Source organism: Lonchura striata, chromosome 2 (assembly GCF_050655825.1).
Source record: "Lonchura striata isolate lonStrDom1 chromosome 2, ASM5065582v1, whole genome shotgun sequence".
Taxonomy (NCBI): Eukaryota; Metazoa; Chordata; class Aves; order Passeriformes; family Estrildidae; genus Lonchura; species Lonchura striata.
The window spans coordinates 39969544-39992075 of NC_140704.1; the positions used below are offsets into that span (position 1 = coordinate 39969544).

Consider the following 22532-nt stretch of genomic DNA (forward strand, 5'->3'; position numbering starts at 1 on the left):
GACAAAGGGATCCATGGCTCTCTTGCCCTGCCTCTGCAGGTTCCCACCCGCACAGCAAGTAAGGCCTGACAAACAACAGAGGATGCTCTGCTAGGGCTGTCAGAAACAAAACGCAATTACCCTCTGCCGATTGCTTCAAGTTGCAAACAAAAGATGACAAACAAAACACACAACAGATCCCCCTCCAGGCCCGCAGAGCAATCAAGGGGAGGCTGACAATGGCAGGGCCCCTCCAGCTCCCTGCCAAGGACACTCACCCCCAACAACAAGCACACGCTGCTGCCTTGCAGAGCCCCTGGCCACCCGCCATCCCTTTTGTCTAGCACGTATGGAGCCCATCCTTGCTTGCAGACCGCCCTGGCTATGCCAAAGCTGCATCCACCACCAGCTTCCTTGCCAAGAGTTCAATACCTCTCCCTGCTGCAATCTCAACTTTCCACTGTTAGCTCCTGCCTGTGCAGCAGCACCACTACCATCTCCTCCTCCTCCCCGGGGAGCTGGATGTGACACAAGGGTTAACATGAGATACCCAGAAATGAGTCAGCAAGTTCCTCGCCCTGAAGTCACTGCCTGGTTTCCAGAAATGCTGACTATTTCCAGATCAGCCCAGCATCTGAAGAATAAATGAAAACGTGACTCGGAGCCTCAAAAGCTGATGAACACATAGCTGATCCCTGTGCTACCCAGGCCAACACCACAAAGTGGTATGTAAGAACCTAAGATCGCTTTTTATTCAAAGCCAATTTGACAACCAAAGCTCTTCAGTTGGGTGCCATTAGGTCTGTGCAATTAATGTAATACATTTACCACTGCAATGCTGAAAAGTGCAACGTGAACTCCTCTGGTTTCACTTGTTTCTGAGGCTTGCAGTCCCCATCCTACCTCCCTTCCCTGCCAAAATTTCCTTCCTGCAGAAGGACACAATGTTTTTGACTAAGTAGAAAAACATTTGCTCTCTTCTCACCTAACTATGAAGATATGATGATCAGGGCTGATGGGGTTAGGAGGTTAAGGCTGGTCTGGCTGAGCACTGGGGCACTTGTTCAATGGGCTACCCCAATCTCTTACAGCTTCTCAGCAACATGTGAAGACCAAAGAAGAGAGTACATACGATCTCTGTGATCTGTAGCTGCAAGAGAGGCAGGAAACACTGTGAGAACACTTTTTCTCAAGATACATCACTGTTTCCACTTCCAGACCAGGAGGAAGTCCTCCAAAGAAAGACTTTAAATTTAAATGTTCAGTCAGTACACAAGAGAATCAACATTTTTAGGACTTCAAAGAACACAGCTAATGGCCCCTGTGGTTAACAGCTTCAGGGAAGGGATACTTCACTTCATTATGAAGTACTAGAAGCAAATGTTAACATTTCTATGATTTCCCATTAATCTAAGCACTCTTTTAGAGACAAATGCAATATACTTTGATAATGAACCTAAGTCTGGAAATGAGCAGCTTAGATCATAAGGGTCTATATATCACAGTTAGTGTCTGCTGACTTTAAGCATTGTCAGCCTGTACAGATTATCACAGGTCATATGAATGCATCACCTCCACTAAAAATCTAAAGATTTGTATCCTAAAATAATGTAATTTGATGACAAGCTCAGGTTCCTGGGTGCTTTTTTTTGTTTTTTTTTCTGAGGACTAAAAGCAAATCAAGAAGATCCACATTCACTCATGCTAATTAAATAGCCCACACAGATGTTTAGAACATGGTCAATGTAGGACTTGAACCTTGGTTTCTGTGATTTATTTTGCCAAATTTATTGAAAGCAAAAAGTCAAAACCATCTGTGAAAAAAAATTGAGATTGGGTGGGGAAGGAGGGGAAGTCAGACAAAAAATCTGAAGATGTTTCAACAATTTCTAATCACTATGTATATATTTTCATACTTTTTTCCAAGGAATATAGATTATTATTTACATGAAAAAAGATGGCAACATGTAAAAGGAAAAGTGTTGTGCTTTCATACAAACATAAATGAATAATTCACCTAAAAGCACTGTATATTTCTGTCCATAATTTCATTGATTTTTTTTAAAACAAGTTGTTTTTGTTGAATTACTTTTTCCCCCATTTCGTCCCTCTCTCTGCCTACTCTCATTCCAAGAACTAATCTCCCACATTTATATCTGAGCTCTCATTTAACATAACCTACCTTACAGCCATTCAGACTAAAATTCTGCTTATTAAAACTGATTTCAAGTGATTATTTTTATTCTGGCTCACCATTCACATAAATTTAATTTCAAATTAGGTTTAAATAGTTCCCATGTGTAGCTTGTGAGTAATTTTTAATGTACTTTTACCACAAATAAAAAAATAAAACCCCACTAATTTATTCAACAAAGTCTCCATTAGTCATCATGAACCATATAACTAACAAATATGGGTTTTATTTCATATACTCATTGGGTGTTCAGGGTGAGGGTGGAGGTATGAGTGGGAGAAAAGAGGTTACTGAGGTTAAAAAGAGGAATGTATGACTGTTTACGCCCCTGGTACTTCTGCTGCTTATTCCCTCTTTGTGTCGTGTGCTGGTAGGCACAGAGCCAGCACTCTTGCACAGAGATCAGTTGCTCCTATAGCAATTTCTTCTGCACATTTTAGCTGATGATGTGGTTGTCTATGTGGGTTTTTTCCAGCATGTACAAGTCCAAATAGAACACTCATTTTGGCATCTGCCTGTATTTTCCCACAATATTTATCTAGCATGCTAGATAAAAAGCTATAAAATGAAATGTTTGTTACTAGAGATGCCCATAAATTTGTGCTGAGTATATTTATGCCTAATATGTGCTCACAAAGTCAGCAACATCCAAACAGATGCATATACCTGTATCAAAGGGATGGATTTTCTCCATGTTCTCATCTTACTATTATCAGTATGGAGAGCTCTGCACGACTAAGAAATCACAGACTCCAGAGACTTAATGCCCTGGCCTGAGCTCTGCACAGTCTGAGAACCAGCAAACAAAGGCAAGACAATTCAGGGCACGCTCAGTCATCCTGGCAGTGCAGTCATCTTCATACAATAAAGTGGTCACTGTTCTCAATCTGCTACGTGCCTCTGCCACTGTCCCAAAGCCCTGGTGTCACTTTTGCCAAAAATCTCTGGGTAAGATACTCTTTGACCTCCTACGACCTCAGTAGTCACCCGCTGAAGATATTCCATTGAGGAAACCACGATGGAGTACTTTCTTCAGTGTCCCTGCATGCAGGGGACCCATGTGATGGTGAGCTGCTCCTCTCTAAGAGGCAGACCAGGTGGGGGCTGCAGCTGCACAAGCCAAGGAAGATGCAGGTCAAGGTTCTCTCTCACATCCAGGTCAGCCAGCTTGTGTAGGTTTTATTCCAAGATCATCTCAGATTCACCCAACACTATATCTAACCAGCACTGGCAGGTGTCTCCACCCCAAAACACAAGCCCAGCAGTGTTATGCAGGATCAGTCCAGGGACAGCTCAGCACTCCCAGTGAAACCTGTGGGAGGCACTGAGCTGGAAGGGCCACCCTCATGGAAATCTCCACCTCTGCTGGAAAGAGAGGGCCTCTTTTCCTCTGCTCTCCTGCATCATACTTTTCCTGCTCAGCTCTAGTGAATTCTGTTCATTATTTATAATTAGAATGTGGAAAGCAATTACTATCTTCCCTGTTGTTCATACTTTAAAGCAACACTTAAAGAACAGAGAAATAGCTGAAATCTAGGCCATTTCAAAAACTTAACTGCACTCCTAGTCACTACACCTGTCCCTAAATCCCCCCAGTGTTTGTGGTTTTGCATCACATTTTCCTATGTTAAAAAAATATATATTAAAATTATCTTTTTTGTTGCCAGTTGAAGAACCCACAAACAAATGGGCAAATCTGACTAAGTGCTTAAGCAGAGAAAACAATGGAAATGTGTATGCACCAAAGGCTGTCAACAGTCCCACAGAAAGAATTGGAAAGACAGAAAAAAAATCTTTAAGCTCTTGTAACAACAAAATGTCAAAACCAAACAAATGACAGAAGTGGGAGCTAAGTGTTGACTGTGCCTTGTTAAGACTTTAGTGAGCAAAGCTGTCCCAGCCTTCCCCTGGGGTACCCCAGTGCAGCCCTGGGACTATCTTGCAGCTTCCAAGGATAGCTATTGGGAATGCTTCCTCCTCCTCTCTACCCTCTTTAATTATTGTTAATACAATTTACCTAAAATTCTGTTATGACATTGAGATGCTGTGCTTGTAGTGCTTATTTCTTTTTCTTATTATTATTTTTAAAGTATTTTTTTACAATCCCCTTTTTATGCTTAACCTATAATAGGTTATGAATTTCCTGGCTTCTGTGGGTTAGATAGGAAATTCAATGTTACTATTTTAGTGTAGAATGCAGACATTTTTGTGGTCATACTTACCATAGCTGAGCTAAACTCAACAGGAAACAGCATTTCTATTTGCCTGTTGGCACAGCGTGCATATCCCACATCTATAGAAATAACTGATAAACTGATGGGAAACTGATGAAGGACAATTTAAACAAAAGGAATTGAAAGGTGATATGTCAGTGGTCCAGGTAGAAACCATATCAGGAAAATACAATGCTGCTTTGTCTTCAGAGGATTGTATGAATTCAGGACCAGCTACAAAACCTTAGTCACCAAACTGCCCTTGTTTTTATGCTCAAGTAAGGAAGGAGGCTTCCAAAGGGAGACCTCCAGGAACAAGCCTAGAGTTTGCCCTCACTTTAAGTATTTTCTTCTCAAGTAATTGTCACAGCTAATTTTTTTTTTTTGTTGTTGTTGTTATAGTCATTCTAAGATGCTGTTGCCAGAAATCCATGGGGGGAAGAATCCAATTTAGGGAATCAGTAAATACATGTTTATATATTTATTCTCAATATGTCCACACAGAGCAAAGTTTGGTACACCGTACCTGTTGGAATGCAGCAGCTTGGAAGACTTCCAATAGCACTACAGGTCCCTTCTGACCCCAGGATCAGGAGCCTGCAGCAGGAATACTGTAAAATACCTGTGGTTTGGGTAGGTATGGAGTTGGGTCTCAAACGACAATATTTTGAGGGGTATCTGTGGGAAATGGTGCTGCCCACCTTGCACTGACCCCAGCAAGGTACTGACTTTTCCTTGGCTCTTTTAAAAGCAAATATTTCTTCAAGTTAGTCCTCTACAGGTTCTAGTATTATGATTAAACTCAAAGGCAAACATAATTTGTACAACACCCTTGTAGGTTTGTCTCATTCTTACTCTGTCCAACCACAATTCACTCACTCTTCCTCTGATATCAGCTCTGGGACCTCAAGAACTGCCTGTCTCCTTGTTTGGGTAGTTATGGGGGTGGAAAGGGCTGTGGTGGAGTAATGCTCCTCATTCATCCCCTTCTGAGCTGAAAGTACCTTTTCTAAATTTGAAAGTCTTGTTCTGTATGAGAATCTTGGGAAAGCTTGGCACAGCCCTTTTTAGGTTTTATCTTGGTTGATACTTCGTGGTATGAAGGTTGAAGGGGGTCACATACTTCCTCTGTGATCTCCACCCAAGCCACTTGAAAAAAAAAGTACTGTGAAAACCTGAAGCTCACTTTCTATCAGGCAAGTCTGTATTCATGGCAATAAAAGGCAATACTGAATATGAGCCTCAGCAGGGGGGACTGTTAGAAGCAAGGTTTCCATTTGTGCGTGCATCTGGCAGTGCTTTGTGTACTGACAAATTCAAGTTCTCCCACCCTGGCTGCTTCGTTGGCTTTGCCCACCATTCATGTGGCTTCACACAGGGGAGAGAAAAATGTATTAAAAATAGGAAAATGTGACTGTCAAACTCCCAACCTTGACAGGTGAAACTCAGAGAGTAAAAGTGATCTCCAATATCACATACAATTTAATTTTGTCATGACTGTCTTCTGAATCTTTTTCCACATTCAATCCCCCTGTTAAAGGAAATCTGGGATATCCCAGGAGTGTTTCATGTCCTAACCAATTAGTGCAATTTAATAGCCAAACCATGACCACAATCAAAAAGACTCTTGGGGAACAGATCCCTCCGAGAATAATGACAAATATTGGGCAGCTTAGGTAGCCAGGGCTGGTTTTGTTTGCAATAGTCCATAACACATCAGTTTTCTGAGCCATCTGATCCCCTTATAAGCCAGATCCTAAAGCACCACTTTGGACTATTAAACTAGCTACACATCAGCCTTGGTTGGCCTGAAAATACTGGGCAGCACAGCTGCTAGATGAAAAAAGTCAGATATTCCTGGTTAGATGCAGAAAAATAGAATATTTCAGGTTGGAAGGGACCTTTACAGGTCACCTATTCCAACCATCTGGCAATGAGCTGGAGTATCTTCAACTAGCTAAGGTTTCTGAGAGGCCCATGCCTTGAAGGCCTCCAGGGATGTGGCATCCACCATCTCTCCAGGCAACCTGTTCCAGGGTTTCACTGCTCTCACCATAAAAAACTTCTTCCTAATATTTAGTCTAAATTGACACTCATTAGATAAAACCATTGTCCCTTATCTTATTACAACAGGCCCAGATAAAATGTTTCTCTCCCCATCTTTCTTAAAGGTCTCATTTAAGCACTGGAAGCCTGGAATGAGGGCTCCCAGTACACTTCTCCAGGCTCAACAGCCCTGACTCTGTCAGCCTGTCTTCATAGTGAAGGCATTCCAGCCCTCTGATCATCTTTGTGGACTCACTTCAGCAGGTCCATGTCCTTATGTTGGGGGCCCCAGAGCTGGAAGTAGTGTTCCAGGTGGGATCTCACTTAAGTGGAGAGGCAGAATCCCCTCCCTTGCCCTGCTGGCCATGCTGCTTTGGATGCAGCACAGGACATGGTTGGCCTTCTCAGCTGTGAGCACACATTGCTAGATCATATCCAGCTCTTCATCCACCAGTCCTCCAAGTCTTTCTCAGCAGGGCTGCTCTCAATGTGTTCATTCTCCAGCCTCTGTTGATACTAGAGCCTGCACTGACCCAGGTGCAGGATCCTGCACTGAGCCTTGAACCTTGTAAGATTCACATAAGAAAAGCTTCTGCTTTTTCAGGTTCCTCTGGATGGCACTCTGTCCCTCAGGTATGTCAAAAGCACCACTCACCTTGATGCTGTGGGCTATTTTGATGAAGGAGCCTTGATCCCACTGTCTATGTCATTGATGAATATATTAAACAACACTGGTTTCAATACAGACCCCCGAGGGACACCATTTGGACCAACCTATCTCCATCTGGACACTGAGATGTTGACTATCAGTTTCTGGATGAGACCATCCAACCAATTCCTTGTGCACAAAACAGTCCACCCACCAAATCCATCTCTCTCCAATTTAGAGTAAAGGATGTTTTAGGGGACCACATCAAAGGTCTTATAACAAACATCCACTAGAAATGTAAGGGGATTGGGAGAAGCAGTTGCTTCAGCAAAGACTAGAAACTCAGAAATACTACTCCATAACTTTCCTCAACCACATGAGTTGACATACTGTTTGTAAGGCAAGGTCATGAAACAGACTGGGAAACTAATTCTACAGAAAAAAATTCTGTACTGGTTGTATTGGGACTTTATGCAGGCAACTGCACTCCTGCACATAAAGCCATGCTGGCATAATTCCAAGCACAGGGATTTGATGTCTCTGCTGCTGAAAGTGCAGGCTGCCCTTGGCAGCACCATTACACACAACAGCAGCTTCACTGTGACCTGAAGCAGTGCAAATGATTAGAAAATACAATGATATTTTAAAATCCAGAAAAGAGAGCCAAATAGGAAGTGTTTAGAAATGCCTCTTGTCTCAGGACACCAAACTCTCCCTGGAGGTCCTCTGATGGGTTAATGAAACTTTCTCATCACTTAGAAGTCTTTGTTAATGTCTATTACATACAGGTATGTATCAATTAACTGTATATTAATTCAAGATTCTGCTTGCCTTGTTGCGAGGATCAATCTTATTAATCTCACTTATCTTTTCCATTTCACTCTAGTGGTGGTCACTGTGGAAAAGTCATTAACTTGTATGTTGGCAATTTTAAGAATTTTATGCCATTTTGTGTCTGAAGAAAGAAATCCATCTGCTCTTTTGATCCTGAGCTTACCCTTCTCACATTTCCTGTCTTTGTAAATCTGCTTATTAACAGTTTCACTATAGTGCCCTATATTCAACACTGTCTCAGTCACACTTCCGCTGAAAGCCTTATTCACACTTTTGTCTTCTCCAGGCACAATTATTGTAATTTTCTATCTCCATGGCCTTTTCCAGGAGTTTCCTTTGTCAAGGCACAAGAAGTATCATAAAATAAAAATAATGCTCACTTTGTCTTGTATGGAACAGAAAGAATAAGGTGATTGAGAAGTGATGAACAGAAGTCCTCAGCTTGTATTAAAGACCTGTACCTTCAATTGCTCGAGGCACAGCAGTGGACAGTGACACAGCCAAGATAAGCAGCATGGTCTCACTTCTATTTTGAGCTACTCCCCAGAAACAAAACTTCCTCTTTTCACTGCTGAGCTCAAACATCTGACCCTTGGGCTGTGGGTCAACATTTTGTGTTGATCAATACACTAACAGCAGTGGGTAACCTTGGTGCAGATGAAGTCAAAATATTTCTGTCCCGGGGCAAACAATAGGCCCTAATCTGCCTATATGGCTCAGGCCAGAGATGAGGCATAGTCAGTATCCTGGCCAATAAAGTACCTATGGGGATGTATCTCCACACAGGCTGTGTACACTGGGACACCCCAGGTTATGATGGCATTTTCCTGTCAAAGCAGAAGGCAACTCCACGGCATCAACAAGAGCAAAATGACCAGGAATGGACAAATTGTGATACATCTGTCAATCAAATAGATTAGATGCTGATTCCCACTTTTACCCTACTATTCACAAGGTCTTCAAACAGTCACAGTTACACAAACAGGACCATACTAAATTTCTGTCTTACCAGCCAGAGTTGATCCAGGAGTTTAAGTTTCCATGCTGTAGATAAGAATTTGGATTCAGTCGTGGCAGAACTGCAGAGAGACATGGGTCAAATCCTGCATTGAAGTAAAAGTCATGAGGTCTTTTCACAGTGATGCAATTAAACTGGCTAAAACCCTGCCTGCACACAATCCCATACTATGCAAAAGTTAGTATGAGGCTATTCATCCAGTTCACAAGATGCTATATAATATTTATATACATTACAGTCTCACAGAGTTGCATCTAAATTGACCCCAGGAACACTTATGTGATTAAACAAATCTTTTAAAGAAATGTCTTGCCTTGTTATAAAAACACCAAGAAGTTGAAATTCTACAATTGCTGCCAGTGGTTTCCACCAATCATTTATTCTCCTCACAATTTAACCAACCCAGCAGCACATCTTATTCCTAGCATGAATTTACTTAGCATTCCTTTTCAGTTACTGAATCTTTTTGTTTGCTTGTTCAGTTAAAGACTTATACTTGTATACATGACAACAAAGTAGCTCTTGATTTTAAAGAATTGATTTACAAGTGCTTCACTGGAGGAAGGTGCTTTCTCCAGCCTCCTTTGCATTATCCCCATGCAAGCAGAAGAAATGTTGTACAATATTCTAGTGGGGGATATTTTTATGCTGTATTTGGAGACAAATTTGCTTCTCATAATTCTCTACCAAACGAAAATATCCCTTCCTTAAGGCAGGATCTATATAATTCAAATGTTTCTACATCTGTTAAAATTTGTATCTTGACTTAAATCAGAATAGTTCCCATTGAATACAAACCTTTGACATGGACATATAAACAACATGTTGTGATATACAGGATGTAGACAAATGAAATAAGTCCATAATATAGTGTAATCTTAAAAATCATCAGCTAGTCCCCACCAGTTGTACATATCCATAACCTTACTCCATTCAAATTTAAAGGATGCCAGGATATAATGTAAATTGCTGTAAGTGCTGGCTGTGATTCCTCACAACATGGCAGACAGTAACTGATCTAGTGTAGAGTCTGCCAGGATGAAGTTACCTTCACCACTTCTTTGAAAAAATTAAACCTTGCAGAAAGAGTACAACACTTGTACTAGAAATCCCATGACTGGATTTATTGTCCTTTGGAATCAGAGTCTAACAAAAACAGATTCATTAATTAACATTCTCAAAAAAAACCCCTGAAATAAAATTCATGCTTGTTAGAGAAACTATATCAGAAACATGTTTAGACATAAGCCAGATAAGTGAACTTTAGCAACAGAAGAGGCGAAGCATGGCATTACACGATCCAGAGTCCAAAGGTCTTTTTCTGGTCTTTTGTCTCTTAAATTAAGCAAAGCACAGTGTTTTCTCTAGAGCAATCATGTGGCAGTGCTTGTAGAGTAATTTTGTTTCCCCTTTTATCTTCCTCATGTCTCTAGTATAATCATGTGTATTTGCTGGTTTTGTTGTGTTGCTGGTAGTACTCTGAGGGGGCAGAAAATGCTTTAAGATCACAATTCAGGAGTTTTGCTGGCCACTATTTACATGTTTTGGTTGCAGATCTAAACAAGTCTAGTGCTCCACAGTTGTCCCCCATGCAACCCTGTTAAAGCACAGAAACCTGTGACGTGGTCTTAGCTATATTTTTGGAGTTTTCAGCTAACAAGGCCACTGAAGAACTTAAGTTTGCTTTAATTTTTTTCACTAAAGTTAACAACCTGCTCACTTTGCAGTAAAACTGCCTGCCAACCCACTGGAATGCCAGCAGTTCTCCAGCACCTGTCCATGACTTTCCCCTTGGGTCAACACCAGGCATGTTTTACACCAGTTTGTTAGCACAGCCTCCCAGAGCAGACCATGTTCCTGCAGGGCTGGGAAACATGGGATGAGCCCCACAGGAGCAAACAACACCAAGAAGGAGCAACTTGTTTGTCTGGCGTTTTTAGTGTGACTATTCCTACATGAGCAGCATTGAGCTCAGTACCCAGAGCAAGGTCACAGCCGCACATGGTTAGCTACACTATGAAGCTACACTTGGGACAACAGAGAGATTGGTTGTTTAAAAATGAAAGGCATGTTGTTTATACACATTATATAGAATCTGGAGAAGGGTTTTCAGTTAGAAGTAGCAGTAAATGCATCATGTTAGAGATGCACTTAGATATGCACTATCAGAAATGCATTCAAAGAGCTATTTCTTTCCAGGCTCTGCTGAAACACAAACACAGGCTGCAGAAAGTGCTGTTGCCTAGAGGGATTGAGGGTAGCCAAAAAGTCAGTGAAGCGAAAATGTTTTAGGTTGCCTCTTGTTTTGTAGTATCGATATAGAGATAAATGTGCTGTCTCACTGGCTACTGCTTTAATCACCAGCATTTATTAGAAAAAACTCTGTTGAATAAAGCATAACATTCTCTGTATTAAGCGTAAAATATAGTTGTGCTGTTTTAATAACTCTTGTCTTACCTAACACCTAAAGTTACACTCATTGGAAATATATTATACATGTAAGTATATAGAGTGCTGCCCAAATTTTATTGTTCTTTCTCCCCTCAGTTTTTGCTTTCTGCTTTTCCTTAGCTTTGTTTTTTTTTTTTTTTTTTTTTAAATATAATCAGTTTGCTGTTTCAAGAAACAAAATATTTCAGGTCTCCCTTATCAGGAATTTTCTCCATTTACAAGAAGCTTTTCTATTTAATGCTATTATTTCCACAGTGAGCTCATTTCTTCTTATATTTTGCATAGGGATATCAACAACAGTGAAACTGGTCTGGTGGAAGATGAAAAACTACATCAAGGGATTCACCAAGATACAAAACTATAGCACCTTTTTTTTTCTTCTTTTAATGGAGAAGCTATACACTAATGAAAGCAATCCACATGTACCTGGAGTGATTCAGACACTTTAAATGCCTAGTTCAAAATGCCATGAAGTGAAAATGAAAGTAAATGCTTCTGATAGCAGGAGACTGTAGTTTAGATAAATAATTGTAAGAAAAACAAAAAGAAAATGGGAATTATCAACACTAGACTAGCTTAAAACCAAGAGAGCTCTATAGAACACAGTGGGTGTGTGAGACAGTGCATGGCACACAGCTAAATTTCTGGGTTTTTTTCCCCTGATATTGGTAACATCAAGTCAAATAGTCTCTCTTTCTCTTAGGTTTTTCCTGCCACCCTAATTTTGTTAATGAATTTTAAAGTAGTTTCATATAATCAGCAACATGTTTAAAATTTTCAACTTACATAAGAGAGTATTTTAGGATTCATAGGCAGAAAAAAATCCAGTATTTCAAGGTCTTTTCCTTCACTTGTCTAGCATCCCAAGTTCAGAATATCTCTTGGCTGGGATTTGACAAATTATCTAATTATAACATCTATTTCAACTATCAAAAGAGAAGTAATACCATCAATGTCTAAGTTAAAATTGTGGCATTGCACCAAAAATGCATCAGTGCTCTGTAGCAAAGATTGTTTCTGAGAAAAAGGAATTATACAACAAAAAAACTAAATGGTATAGCAAATTACTTACATAATTTTGAACATTCCATTGAAGTTCTTTGCATATTCAGTGGAAAACCAGATGTTTCATCTAGATGATGGTGATTTAGATATTAGTCTAAGTTACTCCTTCCACCATTCACTGGGATTTTCTACTGTATCTGGTTTTTTTCATCTAAAGTTAGGTGAGATGAAATAAACTTTTATGGAGTAAAGTAATGCACAGACTGAGGAGAGTTAAGCTTATTCCTGGGCTTTTTGCTAAGTTCCAGGCAATCTGAGTTTCAATTCAGCCTGTGCGTCAGTTCCACTTGTTCTCTAATGGAAGGTGTTGCTTTCCCTTTCTACACTTTGACAGGTGTTGTAAGGCTAAACTGCAACTCTTATAATGATAAGACTTGATTGGTACCTAGAAAAACTACTCCAGGAAGTACAGGAGAAGAATAAATGACTCCTACCTTGCAAACACTGGATATATTTGCTGATGTGTTTGCAATTGTGTTTCCTCCTGTATTTTCTTTTCTACTTCTGTAGAAGTTCTGCACTTTCATGAGAGACTTTGTACTGAGGGCTTGGGGAAAATGACACCATCAGGTTGTTACTAGATTATCAAAAGCCAGTCTATTACAAGAATTCTGCAAAAGCATGTGCAAGTTCATCAAAACTCTTTAAGGATATTAGGATGTAGTATTTGTAAAATAACAGCTATGTTTAACAGGTACACACAGGTGAAGAAGACCAGCCCAGGAGAGATTTCAGCCAAAATGAAGTGTTCCACTGTTTGGCATAGAGAGAACAAAATACAAAGATGTGATTTGCTCAAAGAGGAGAAACCTCTGGGAGACCAAAAAAGTGAACCTAGATCTACTGAGCTGGTCCTTGTTGAGTGTTACAACCACAAAGCTCTCCTTCCTCCCCATCTTGCTGCTCATTCTAGTTTCTCTTTTGTTTCTTTGTAAATTTAGTCCTTTCCTCTCTTTTACAAGAAACCATTACTTTAAAAATGTGAGATATAAAGATCTTTCTCCTCCCCTGATTTACTCCTTCCCTTAACAAACCATATCTATACAAGTAACTACTTCTTAATTACATTCTATACCATAAAAGATGTGCCTTAAATCCCTTTTCTATGTTTTATATGGATCGCTACTTCCTGCTTTGTTCTTAGGTTATAAATTAATGTGGTAGTCTGAATCTTTCTGGAGCACTTTTTTTTCTCAGATTAGTCTAAGAAAGCCATATGTTTGTGCATGGGGAAATGCCAATTCCCCATGAGAGAAGCAATTCCTTAAAAATCACCTACACAGTGGAAACTCTTATTGTTTCAGCATTAGCAATTGATCATCTTTAATTCAATGATGGTTGTGCACACAACTGACATGTAAAGAATACTAAATTCTTTCTTCAGTGTTTGGGGACCTGACTCTAACTCTTAGTCATACCGCTGAATACTGAGTCACCCAAGGACCACTTCTAGTCAAACAAGGTATTACTCACACAGATGGTCCCCACATGAGTGAGGACTAGAAATTTGTACCTAGTGTGTTAATGGCTAGGAACAAGCCTAAGTAAGGTTTTACCATACTTGGAGTCTGTCCTAGAAAAACTCATGATGCAACTTATTTCAAAGGGCTCATTCCTTTTTAACTCTCTTTCAAAATCTGTGTCAGTTGAGTGAAAACATATACAGTCTTAAGAAAAATGCTCCTGAGTTATTCCTCAACAACTGCTGTCATAGGTGAACTCCAACATGCATGACAACAGATGACCAAACAAACAAAATTTCTTGGTTTGTCTGGGCCTTTTCTGAATTTGCTTTATGCATGCAGTAAGCTTCTCCCACTGAACTCTTTTACTTCTCAAGTCCAATAGGTAAAAATATATCCTACAGTGCAGAGAAAACTAGAATGCAGATAAGGGGGAGCTTGAAGGAACATTTTCAAGGAGAAAAATCAAAGAGTTCAGCAGAGCTCACTTCAGCACTGCAGCCACCACATTACTCAATTCAAAGGAGAGTCATGTCAGTGGCATATACTACAAGATTTCACAGCCATGTGAAATCAATCATGAAGCACACATGCTTAAACTCCAGCCTACAGTCTGTCATTGTGAGGCAGAAAAATGGAAAAGACCATGACAACAGCTAGATTATTTCTTTTGGGGTTGGTTGACATGGTCCCTCTGGGAAGAGAAAGATAACCTAGTCACTAAGAAATCTTCCACTGTAAGAAAGCAGCTACATACAAGATCACTGTATTTTAAGCTCTGGTTGTATACAGTGTCAGAGGGATTACTGATCCCTGTATAGAACCTCATAAATCTACTTCGTTCCTCCCCCTACCACTTCTCTCCCCTAAAATATTCTTGGTAACTGACACCATTTTGTTTGTTAGCAGGGTCAAAAGACAAGATGACAATTAGATTGAATAGAATTACTTTCTGTTTACACTAGATAAACTGGCCAGGGCTAACAACAGGTGGCTGCAGTACCTGTAGATGAGGAAAACCTTTTGCTGGAGCACAAGCCCAAGAAGCTGTGCTAAACCATTGTTTCAAGTTGCAGCCTAGGCAGGAACTGGCATGGTCAAACTGGAATTAGGCAAACGTGAATGAACTCATTCGCAGCCAGAAATGACTGCTCACCTGTGCCTATCACGGTGACACAAAGTGTAAGAATGGTCTTGCTCAAACATAAGTCCATGGAGCCCACTGTCCTCCAACAGTGGCAGTGAAGCATCTCAAAACATCTTTTTTTCAGCAACGAGAAATGCAGGTAGCTCTGAGTCAGAGGAGATTTGTTTGAATTTTAGTTAAGTGCCATTTGCAGGCAGAGGTAACACACTATGCATATTTAAAGGCAAACGAAACAATTTGGGGATGCAAGGGGCCAAAAGGGCAAGCTATTGTGGTAAAAATCTGGAATTTTCATATATAGTTTCTCTCAGACAGCATCCAGATGCTACCTTAGATGTGCTGGTTTGTAAAAATGCAGATGATGAGGGTATCCAGAAAGAAAGTCCTTATAGGACCATAGTGTGGTAAAGATCTTATCTGTCCATCAGCTTATTTAAAGACAGCTAATGAATTTCAGTCTCCTAAACTGCCTTAGATAGGTATTTGTAGCACATTGACACCGATGGCATTTGACTGCAATTTAGGGAATTCACAAACTACAGTGCAGGTGTTTCAGGTCTGGCATTTTCCTTGCTCAAACACATCCTTTCCCCAGCCACCTGACATCCCAGCAGTGCTAAGCGCAGTCCAGCACTCAAGAAGAGCTGCTTCAGGTTGGTTCCCAGCAAATCCACAGAGCCGGGACCAACTAAGGCTCCGCACCAGGATCTTCCTTTGTCACCCCTCTTTTTTCTGATTGATGGTTGTATATTGATATGTTTGTATTATTTTGATGGTTGTATTACAAAGTACTTGCCATTGGTTCATGCTCAGAGCAGCATGATTCTTTTCTCCCTAACACTGGTGACAAGCTTGTCATGCCAATAAAGCCTCATTTTAACTGAGGTCGAACCGCTCTAACAAGATGCAGAGGAGGAAGTTAGCAGCGCCTATTACAATGAGTCTTTGGAAGGAAAGATAGAGGAAGAAATTCACTCTTCAAAATTATATCTCACACCGAATTGCAGGAAAACATTAACTACTATCTCTCGCAGATATTCAGCTGTGATCTTAGTAAGTGTTATGTGGGTACAAATTCAACATGGGCTAAAACAACATTATGTCTATGAAATAAGAATGACAAAAGAAAAGTAGAAAAGAGAGAAAGACTGCAAGCATTGACAAAGCCAGCTGTGGATCACCAGCCTTAAGGAGCACTTGACTTTCGATTCCAGTCTTTAGACAGCTTGAAACCTACTCCTCCATGAAGACATGCCAGGGCTTGCAGCTGTACTAATTAAGTACGTTAGGTGAAGGTTTCTGATATGATAATCAACAACAAAACGGCAGCTTTTGCATTTAAACCATCTTAATGAGGTGTTAGAACTGAAACCCTTTGAGGTGAATGGGGAAAGTTTATACACGTTACTATTGTTCCAGCCCGTCTGGCTCTCCTCTTCAAACAACAGCACGGTGATTACCTTAACAGCCAGGTAGAAAAGAAGTTGAATTCCTCGGCTGTTTTTCTTCTCTACACCCTTGAAGTTTTCAGATGCTAGGAAATGTAAGGACAATGAGAAAAATTAACTGAGATTGAAGGCACCGAGAGCGGGAACAAAATTCCTCGAATCACCAATGTATACAGATTTGGGTGTGCCTACAAGTTATTTGAAGCTTCAGTCTGTTTTGACAGTGGGGGAGTAAATGGATATTGTGTTTTTAATGGCTCATTAACTTGTTTTTTTTTTATTTTTCCCCTACAGAACAAAACGCTTTTTTCCAACAAGCATCGGGTGCTCATCGGTGTGATTAATCAGCCTGTATTTGCACAGGACTTTGAAGACAGAGAAGGCTGGTAGAAGTCCTGTGGGTTATTACTGCCCGAGTAAAACTACCCGAATTCCACTTCCTTAATAAGCTAGTCTGGCAAACAACTGAAAACATAAGTACATATCTTTCTTCTCCTCAAAGAAATATTATTTTCAAAGCCAAGTTAGGACCATCTAAATGTAAATTAACTCTCCAAGGAGACTGCCAGGGACCAATGGTATAGTCACACATGAAGGCACTTTTGTATACAAGCATCAGCCAAGACACCATGCATAAATTATTTTTCCATCAACAGCACTGGAAGCAAGCTTATTTTCTCATGCAGATCCCAGTGCTAAATGCGGGGAAGGGTTCAGAGGAATAAATACTCCCTCTTAATTTTCTATGAGACACCTCATCCTGGTCTGAAAGGCAAATCCCCAACCCTGTGTAAGCTGCCACTGGTCTCCAGGTGCGCTACACCACTTTTGATTGTAGCCAAATGCCAACATCTCCACCCGAAGATTTTTAACTCTAGAAAATCCGGGGACCCACCTGAAGCCGACAGAAGATTCTGATTAACTACATTTGCAGCTTATAGGTAATCAATTTTTTGCCTTATTTTAGTTGTGCAATCAATTTTATTGTGTTATTAAGCTATTTCTTGTAGAATTTGTCATCAATCAAAACACAAAGTATAATTCTGGTGTATGGCTAGCCCTTGCAAAGAAATAAATGCTTTGATGTTAGACATCAATTTTGTTCAGCATTAATAAAAAATATTTACTTGTGTACTTTGCCCAGACAGTGTGTAGATGTCAGACCATGGAAAATGTTATAATGTTAAGGGTGTCTCCCAGAATAATTGTTCCCTTTATATATTCTGTTGTTTGTGTGGGTTTGTTTATGGTGTGCTTTTTTAAATTAATTAATTGATTGACCTAAAGCAAGCAGTTGATTACAAAAAAAAAAAAAAAAAAAAAACCAACAAAAAAACCCCAAAAATTAAGTGTTATCTAGACCACTTAAGACCTCAGTGTGAACAAGAAACCAGTCAATTAACAGGCTTACCCATGTCCCTCAGAAATTGCTCTAGGAGAAAGTTTTATTGAACCCTTTGGTCCTTATGCTTAATATTGCAAAACTAGATTTCTGTACCCATACATGGTGTAATTGAAGTCATCAAGACTGTACATAACTCTTTGTCAGATGCAGATAACTCTGTGAACTATTTTCATAGTGAACTCTCTTATCTGACCCTAATTTTAGATTGATCTCTTTAGACACTCATTCTGCAAAACCCAAACCAAAAGAACAGTACTGGGGCTGAATCCTCAGAAAGGCCTCCAGAAGAGTTGAAGTATTGGTTCATTCCTGAAAGCAGCACAAGTAATTTTCAGGCTCTAGTGATAACATTATAAGTAATAACCAAATCTGCACAATTATTTGTATATATTTGGTACTAATATAATTGTGCCATGACTGAGTTGCTGGACGGAAAGTGGGAGAGATTAGGCTCATTATCTTTTTGTAACATAGACAGTGGCTAGTTCTACACTTGCTAATGACAATTACATAACTTCAGTTGAGGGGAGAAGGTATTTTAAAAGCATTTTCCTCCCTAATTTTCATACTTATAAGGAACATTAATTTGCCAGGCTGCATACACAGCCCTGCAAAGAAACAGAGCCTGAACACAAGCATTCCAGTGAGAAAGTGAACATGTCAAATCCACCTTTCCAAAGGTAAAACTTCCAGCAAGATCTAATGAAAGCATCTGAGTGAGTAACCCCTTGAAGGACTTGTGATTTGCTGGAAGGAATGGAAAAATGGGGTTCTGTTGTCTGTTCTTGGTAATGTCTTCTGGACTATGGCTCCTAAGGAGGTTGTGGAATGCAGTTTCCTCTGCTGCCAGTCAGTACCTCAGGGCTTCAGTCCCAGTTGTTGCTAACAGCAGTTGTTCCAGAAAAATGATTTTCTGCAGAAACTGCACAGTTAAGGATGTGCTGCATCCCAATTGTGATGTTTAACAGGCCATTATGAGTACAATATCTACCTTCTTGCACCTAGACTTCCAATCTCCCTCCTTGTGGTTCATTTTCCACACCTCTAATGCAAAAAAACCCCATCACAAAGCCTAGATAGCCATTTTTCCAACCAAGGTAATCCAAGAAGACTCCAGAAGATGAGAGATCAGGAAATCAAAAAAAAGAAAAGCTGTTTCCTTCAACTTTACTGATGATTATTTTTTCTAAATTTTCAGAGCATGGAAGAAAGACATTTTTATTGGTTTTTTCCATGTGACAAAATATCCTCTAATTTTCTACCCTGTTACTGGGAGAAAATGAGTAGTTAGCTCATTACACTGACACCAGAGACAATATTTTACTGATTTACATCTTCCATGTTTTCTTATTTACAGACAGACATTTGCTTCTAAAAATATCCAGCTATGGTACAGCTGTAGCTACACCCCTTTTCATCACACATCTAGCTGGGAGTGTGTGAGACACAAGGTGTTCACAGCTACCAGGCCTAAGACCTGAAGCAAAACTGTACCTGTTCCTATTTCCACTCCCCTGTACATGCACTGGTTGAGGATGTTCTGTCAAGAGGAATTTGCCTATCTGAGGAAGGCATGTATTTTAACGCCTTTATGGAAGCCAGCGTTGATGCTGTCAGAAGAGGCAGGAGCAGTGAGTAATTTTCACTCTGACAAAAAGCCCAAAATCAAGCTGTCACCCACCCAGTCACCACCAAAGGGAGTTGCTGGGGGTTGCTGGTGAGGCAAAGAGGGAGAACGTGGGAGTTTGTTCAGTTTTGACAAAGGTGGGCTAGAATTACCCCGGAAATCGTGACTCAGATGTTTTCATGGCCCCAGCTAGCATTACTCCCAGGAAACTCTCTGATGCCAAAGTCAGAGTTTAGTTACACCAGTGACTCACAAGTGTGAAGATTCATATTTTAGCACTTGACAATCAGAGGCAGCATTAAACCATTTAAAAATGGGTTCTGATGAAAATTAAGGACTTGGGCTCTTCTGACCACGGGTGTGCATTAGGATCCTAAATTGAGATTAATGGTTTAATTGTTCTTTGTCACTTATTTTGTTTAACAGTTCAGGGATAAAATGAGGTTATTGCTATAAGAAAGATAATTGTTTAAACCTGTCAGGAGAACCTACACTAATTTTCACTTTGCCTTATGTGCAAAATACAAAATGTGCATAAAATCTAAAAAGAGAAATCTTATCTGTGAACACTTCTGTACACTGGATTGTCTTTCTTGAGCTAATAGAGAGTTCCTTAAATGATGCCAAAATTAACATTTTTTACCTCTTTTAGGAGAATCTTTTAAATTGTGAAGAGACTTCTTTTACATTTTTATAGCATCCAACACGAATGAGGTCTGCTCTGATAGCCTTTCAGAATGAAAATGTAAAAATTATTTATATTATCAGTTTTGCCAAACTTTGAAATTTTTATCTCTGGTATTAATTGATGAGTTTAGAAGTTATCTGTTAGTACTGATTTTTCAAGTCTTGTGATTAAGTGGCGATTTTGGTCCTCTTTTGATCGTCTCAGTGAAATAACTTTTCTACCTTGTGCAAGGATAGCTAGAAAAGGTGAATGTGAAAGGCTTCAAAAACCAAGGTAAACACTCCTCTGAGGTTTGTAAATATGCATTTGTAAAATGTTGTGATTTTTTACTTACTATCCTCCTTTCTTATGCATTTTGAGGCAGTGGCTGAAGCCATGAAAAATATTAGAACTATTTCTTCAGTGTCTCTTTAGTGTGAGGTAAGTTAAAGGAGTTGTCATTAATGCAGAACTATCAGTTTACCTGGTGTCCTGAAATAGAAAAAGCATGACCCATTAGACTCATCCTTTTGCCCCAAGGCATTAAGATCTAACGCATTTTATTAACTGAGAGAGTGTAGCACAAAGTGGCATATGGCCTTTTGGCTGGGATGATTTATGGTGACACACTCCAAAGGAGCTAAGAGAGCTTCAGATTTCTCTGTGTCTTCTGTAGCTCTTCTGAATCAGGCATAGGAAGCTGAATGGAATAAACCTGCCTCTAATTGACAGTGACAGAAGTGAGAAGAATACTCAGGAAAAATGGTGACAATGAATGAGAGCAGCAGTCCCAGTTATTCCACTGGTGAACACTGCTGGAGCAAGTGATGAAAAAGGAACCAAAAATGCCTTTAAGCTGGGAGCTGTTTACATTAGCCCTTCCTAATGCTGTAAGTCCCATTAGAGATTAAAATCTCTGTAGAAGCAAAACGCTGGTAGCTCATTCAGAGCCACCTAGCATTGTATTTTGCTTTAATTTTGGCAAGGCAAGATGCACTAAGATCAACAGGGAAGCAACTTCAATGTGCAAGATCCTGCTTTACTGCCTTTACTTACTGCATTCAGCTTGCTTTCTAGTTTTTACTGTGCTACATGGTGAGTGACAAGTGATGAGACAAACCAGCAGTGTTAAAATAAGCTGTAGTCACACTGTCAAGGATGTATAGTGTCTTTTCCTTCCGGAGCTGCCTGCCTGATGCACAGGGAGGTCTGGATGGCCCTTTCTTGGGACACTGGCCAAAGAGGGCATGCCTGCTGCTAGGTACTTGGGTACCAGGGCAGTAAAGTCACCAAGTGAGCATCCAAGGCTTCAGAGGGTGAGCAATCAGAGGTCCCTTCATCAAAGGGGCTGTAGGGGGAAGCAAGGACTGAGGCTGTATCACATATGTTTGCTCACTGGTGGAGCAGTCTCATCCCAATGTCTCCCTGGCCCCCTGCACTGGCTGGGGCATGTGGAATAAATGACTGGGACTTGGACAAGCCCTTTGCCCAAGAATTGTCGCTCCCTCTGGTGTTGCATCACACCAGAGCGATACCCCTCTGCCTCCTGTCCAAACCTCCCTGGAGCACAGGAAGATGATGAGCCACATGCCTCAGTAAATGGGGCACAGATTTTGTTCTGGGATCTTACTTTCCACTGATCACTACAAGAGACACAAGCCCCAGCCATGGGCTGGTCCACTCCTACATGGTATGAGTCTCTCCCTCAAATCCCGCACAGGTCCTCTGTTTCTTACAGTGTAAAAAGGTTCTGTGTATTAAGTTCCATGCAGGCAATGCCCAGAGCTCTGCCACAACCCAAAAAGGCAGTATGGGCACTATGTGGTGCCCATAGCAGGAGTGTCATTGCTTCTGTTGGAGGTGATGTTGTGAGCCCAAGAGAAGCAGGAGCTCTACTGGGAAGGGCCTGGCAGCCCATGGGTTCTTGAATTCACAGAAAGAGCATAAAGAAGCAATGGATCCAAGCTCAAATTTCTCAGATTGGATAGAATGGGGTTGCAGCTGGTGATGGCCAAGCAAGGCACTCCTATGCAGTGGTTTCCAGGGCTGGGGTTGCAGGCCGTACAGCCAAGGAAATTATAGTGGGACTTGCAATGACAGACTTTGTCCAGTACTGCACAGTCTCACAAGACCCTGCCTCCATCACAAAGTTGGTGGTTGGTGAGCCCACCCACATCCAATCCCACTCCTAATATATGTCTTAATGACTTATTGCCACCTTCATGTCACAGTTGGTCACACATCTTATCACTGTGCAGGGGGCTGTGCTGCAAAGTAAATCAGTAAAATAATCCAAAGCAAAAATAAAAATGTTTGGTTTGTTTTT

At 40.5% G+C, this 22532-nt stretch overlaps 1 protein-coding gene across 10 annotated transcripts in view; it reads right to left on the bottom strand.

The window, feature by feature from the left end:
- The window catches only part of EOMES (eomesodermin), a 193061-nt gene that overhangs the window by 53069 nt on the left and 117460 nt on the right, over nucleotides 1–22532 (bottom strand). For 8 of the 10 annotated variants that reach the window (XM_085569295.1, XM_085569272.1, XM_085569293.1 and 5 more), the window contains one exon: nucleotides 8925–9018. The exons of 1 other annotated variant lie outside the window; for it this stretch is intronic. The gene's annotated coding sequence lies outside the window, so the exon portion shown is untranslated. One more of the 10 variants, XM_085569303.1, reaches the window with a different exon arrangement.